This window comes from Panthera pardus, unplaced genomic scaffold (genome assembly GCF_024362965.1).
Source record: "Panthera pardus isolate Hobbes unplaced genomic scaffold, ASM2436296v1 HiC_scaffold_21, whole genome shotgun sequence".
Classification (NCBI taxonomy): Eukaryota; Metazoa; Chordata; class Mammalia; order Carnivora; family Felidae; genus Panthera; species Panthera pardus.
The window spans coordinates 47,190,316-47,196,315 of NW_026526777.1; positions in this window are offsets into that span (position 1 = coordinate 47,190,316).

Sequence of the window (6,000 nt, forward strand, 5' to 3'; positions counted from 1 at the left end):
GGAACCACAGTAGACGGGATGGCCATCTTGCCAGCGCAACCCAACAAAAAGCCCCTAGTAGCTGCCAGAACGAATTGGAGGTCAACCAATCACCGAGCGACAACACCACCTGATTCGGAAAAAGGCCCACCTGGACCTAAACCTGGAACCGCTGCAGCTTAAAAACCCCACCCCACCACACCTGGGCTCGACTTCCCTGACGTCTCTCTCTCTCTCTCTCTCTCTCTCTCTCTCTCTCTCTCTCCCCCTCTCTCCCCCTCTCTCCCCCTCTCTCCCTCCCTCCCTCCCTCTCCCTGAGTCACAGAACCTCGCCTGAGACCCTAGTTCCCGATAAAGCCTTTGACTGCTAAAATTTTTTTTTAAATTTTTTTTTAATGTTTATTTATTTTTGAGACAGAGACGGAGCATGAACAGGGGAGGATCAGAGAGAGGGAGACACAGAATCTGAAACAGCCTCCAGGCTCCAGGCTCTGAGCTGTCAGCACAGAGCCCGACACGGGGCTTGAGCACGAGATCATGACCTGAGCCAAAGTTGGCCGCTTAACCGACTGAGCCGCTCAGGCGCCCATAAAATCTTTTAGCCTCTGACTCTTATCTTTACCCCGCCTGACCCTGACATATACCAGAGTTCCTTTCACCTGGTACACACTATAAAGCCATTAACAAAAAATTATGAGGCATACTGAAAGGCAAAAAACACAGTTTGAGGAGACAGAACAAGCATCTGAACCAGACTCAGATAACAGAGATGTTGGAAATATCAGACTCTTAATTTGAACAACTATGATGAATACACTAAGGTTGCTAATAAAAAAAGTAGGGGCGCCTGGGTGGCTCAGTTAGTTGAGCGTCCGACTTCAGCTCAGGTCGTGATCTCATGGTCTGTGAGTTCAAGCCCCACACTGGACTCTATGCTGACAGCTCAGAGCCTGGAGCCTGCTTTGGATTCTGTGTCTCCCTCTTTCTCTGCCCCTCCCCTGTTCATGCTCTGTCTCTCTTGCTCCCTCAAAAATAAATATTAAAAATTTTTTTTCTAAAAAGTAGACAATATGCAGAAATAGACAATATAAGCAGAGAGATGGAAATTCTAAGAAAGAATCAAAAAAATACTAGAGATTAAAAACACTGCAACAAAAATGAAGAATGCCTTTGATGGGCTTATTGGTAGACTGGACATGGCTGAGAAAGAATCTCTGAGCTTGAGGATATGTCATAGATGTTTTCAAAACTGAAAAGCAAAGAGAAAAAAATACTGAAAAAAACCCCAATATCCAAGAAGTGTGAGACAGCTGCAAAAATAAATGTAATATATGCAAAATTAGAATATATGAAGGAGCAGAAAGAAACAGAAACAATGTTTAAAGCAATATTGACTGAAGTTTTCCCCAAATTAATGTCAGACACTAAGTCACAGATCCAGGAAACTCAAAGAACACCCACCAAGTAGGAACGTGCTAATAAAACCACACCTAGGCATATTATATTCAAACTGCAGAAAATAAAAGAGAAAAAGCCTTGAAAGAAGCTAGAGGAAAAAATACCTTAATTTAGAGGAACAAAGATAAGAATTACTTTCTACTTCTCAGAAACCATGCAAGAAAGAAGAGAATGAAGTAAAATATTTAAAGTGTTGAAAACAAACAAACAGAAAATCACCAAACTAGAAATCTGTAACCTGGGAAATTATCCTTCAAAAGTGAAGAAGAATGGGGCACCTGAGTCACTCAAGTTGGTTAAGCATCCGACTTGGGCTCAGGTCATGATTTCATGGCTCTTGGGTTTGGCTCATGGGTTCAAGCCCCACATCGGGCTGTCTGCTGTCAGCGCAGAGCTGCTTCAGATCATCTGTCTCCCTCTGTCTCTGTCCCTCCCCTCTTTCTGTCTTTCAAAAATGAATATCATAAACATTTTTTAAAAAGTGAAGAGGAAAAAATTTCTCAAAAATTGAATGGAATTTGTGGCCAGTAGGTCTGCCTTGCAAGAAATGTTAAAAGATATTCATTCTCCAGAGAAAAGGAAAATAATGTAAGTCAGAAACTCAGATCTACGTAAAGAGCATTAGAGAAGGAATGAGGATAAAATAAAAACTTTTATTTTTCTTATTCTTAACTAATCTAACAGATAATAGTTTGTTCAAAATAATAACAAAAATGTATTTGAAGATTATAGCTTATGTATAAGTGAAATGAATGACAGCAATGATACAACGGATGAAAGGGAGAAATTAGGAATGTTTTGATATTATAAAGTAGTTGTACTACCCATGATGGTATACTGTTACTTAAAAATGGAGTTGGGGTGCCTGGGTAGCTCAGTCGGTTAAGTATCCAACTTCAGCCCAGGTCATGATCTCATGATTCGTGGGTTCGAGCCCCACATTAGGCTCCATGCTGACAGTGTGGAGCTTGCTTGGGATTCTCTCCCTCTGCTTCTCTCTCTGTCCCTCCCCCACTTGCACTTTCTGTTTCTCAAAAATAAATAACAAAAAAAGAAAATGGAGTTGGGTTAGTTGTAAATGTATATGGCAGATTCTAGGGCAACTACTAAAAAAAATTTTTTAAGAGCATAATTGATACGTTAAGAGGAAATAGAATCCTATAAAATTGTCACTTAAAATCATAATTAGTAGAAAAAACAGTGAAAGACAAATATAGGAATACAAAACAAAGGCAGCAAATAGAAAACAGTAACAAATATGGTAGATATTAATCCAGATACATCAATAATTAATGTATCTTTAAACAACAAAGATAGAGATTATCAGGATGGATCATAAAAGGAGACCAAACTATATAATTTTTACAAAACCCACCTTAAATATAAAGATACACATATAGATTGAAAGTAAAGGGATGGAGAAAACTATACCATACAAACTAATCTAATTAAAAGAAAGCTGTAGTAGGTATATTAATTTCAGACAAAGCAGACTTCGGAGCAAGGAAAATTATCATGGACAAAAAGGCACACTACATAATGTAAAGGAGTCCGTTCTACAACAAGGTATAACCATTTTTAACATCTATGTACCTAACTACACAGCATCAAAATATATGAGGCAAAAACTGATAGAACTGCAAGGAGAAATAGATGAATCCACTATTACAGTTGGAAACTTTAACACTCTTCTATCAAAAATAGATAGAAAATCAGTAAGAACATTAACTGAACTCAGAAGTATCATCGATCAATTGGATATAACTGACATCTATAGACCTCTTCATCCAAAAATAGCAGGATATACATTCCTCTCATGGTCACATGAAAATACACAAAAATAGACTGCGTTCTGGGCCATAAAGAAACACTTTAACAAATTTAGAATAATAAAAATCATGCAATGGATGCTCTCAGACCACAATGGAATTAAACTAGAAATCAGTAATAGAAAGATAACTGGAAAATCCCCAAATACTTGAAGGTTACACAACATATTTCTAAATAACGCATGAGTCAAATTAGAAATACAAAGAGAAATATAAAAATACTTTGAACTAAATGATGATGAAAATACAATTTAAAATTTGTGAGATTCAGCAAAAGCTCATGGAAGCTATGGAAATATATAGCATTGAATGCATATATTACAATAGAAGGAAGATCTAAAATTAATAATCTAAGTTTCTACCTTAGGAAACTAAAAAGAAGAGTAAATTTAATCCAAAGTAAGCAGAAGTAAAGGAATAATGGATATTAGAGCAGAAATCAATGAAATTGAAAATTGGAAATCAACAGAGAAAGTCAATGAAACCAAAAGCTGGTTGTTTTAAAAATCAATAAAATCAGTGTTTCTAGCTAGGATGACTTAAGAACAAAGAAAGAAGATACAAATTACTAATTTTAGAAATGAAAAAGGGGACATTACTAGATATCCCATGGAAATTAAAAGGATAATAAAGGAATACTATGAACAACTCTCTGACCTGACCACAAATTTTAAAACCTAGATGAAATGGACCAATTCCTTGACAGACACACTACCAAAACTCACTCAAGAAGAGTGAGACAATATGAATAGGTCTATATCTACTAAAGAAATTGAATCAATAATTAATAACCTTCCAAAACAAAAAACACTAAGCCAAGATAGATTTACTCAATTTCTACCAAACATTTAAGAGAGAAATTATATTAATTCTCTACAATCTTTTCCACAAGACAGAAACAGAGGGAATACTTCCTAACTCAATCAATAAGGCCTGCTTTACCTTAATACCAAAACCACACAAGACATTACAACAAAGTAAAACTACAAAGCAATATCTGTCATGAATACCAATGCAGAAATTTGCAGCAAAATATTAGCAAATGAAGTCCAACAATATATAAAATAATTATATACCATGATCCAGGTAGAATTTATTCCAGATATGCAAAGCTAGGATCTAACAAAATATGTATACAATCAATATGAAGAAAACTATAAAACTTTGATGAAAGAAAATGAAAAACAATAAATGAAGGAATATTCTGTGTTCATGGATAAAAAGACTTATTATTGTCAAGTAGTCAGTTCTTCCCAACTTGATCCATAGATTCAATGCAATCCCAATCAAAATTCCAACAAGTTATTCTGTGGACATAGACAAACTGATTCTAAAAATTATATGGAAAGGGAAAAGATCCAGACTAGCCATCTCAATATAGAAAGAGAACAAAGTCACAAAACTAACACTACTGGACCTCCAAACTTACTATGTAGCAATAGTAATCAAGGCAGTGTGATATTGGGAAAATAATAGATAGATCAATAGACTAGAATACAGAGCCCAGAGTAGAGCCCCATAGAGTCAACTACTCATTAACAAGGGAGCGATGGCAATGTCACCAAATGATGCTGGAACAACTAAACATCCACATGCAAGAAAAAACAACAGAGTTTAGACACAGACTTAATTTCTAACAAAAACTAACTCAAAATAGAGGTAAAAAATGCAAAACTATAAAAGAAGACATAGGAGAAAATCTAGATGAGCTCTATTATGTTAATGACTTTTTATTTTTTTTAAAACCTTTAAAAAAATTTTTTTTAATGTTTATTTATTTTTGAGACAGAGAGAGACAGAGCATGAATAGGGGAGGGGCAGAGAGAGAGGGAGACACGAGACTCTGAAGCAGGCTCCAGGCTCTGAGCTGTAAGCACAAAGCCCGATGCGGGGCTCGAACTCACGGACCGCGAGATCGTGACCTGAGCTGAAGTCGGACACTTAACCGACTGAGCCACCCAGGCGCCCCTGTTAATGACTTTTTAAATAACGACATGATCCATGAGCTCAGAAATAATTGATAATCTGGACTTTACTAAAATTAAACACTTCTCTGCAAAAGACACTGTGGGGAGAATGAGAAGAACAGCCACAGACTGGGAGAAAATAATTACTAAAAGACACATCTGATAAAGGACTGTTATCCAAAATACACAAAGAGCTCTTAAAAGTCAATAATAAGAAAACAAATAACCAGGTCACAATATGGATAAAAGACCTGAACAGATTCCTCACCAAAGAAGATATTCAGAGGGCCAATAAGCATGTGAAAAGATGTTCCACATCATATACATCAGAGAAATGCAAATTAAAGCAACAATGAGATTACCACTGAACACTTAACTAGAATGGCTAAAATCCACACCCCTGACAACACTGAACAGCTAGCAAGGATCTGGAACTACAGAAAATTTGTTATATTGCTGGTGGGAATGCAAAATGTTACAGCCACTCTGGAGGACAGTTTGACAGTTTCTATAAAACTAAACATACCCTTACCATATGATCCAGCAATCACACTCCTTGATATTTGCCAAATCGAGCTGAAAACTTATGTCCACCCACGACTACATGCAGATGTTTATGGCAGCTTTATCCATAATTGCCAAAACTTGGGAGGAACTAAGATTTCCTTCAGTAATTGGAAGGTACTTCCCTTCCAGTCAACAGAATATTATTCAGTGCTAAAAAGAAGTAAGCTATCAAGCCATGAAAAGACATGGAGAAAACTGAA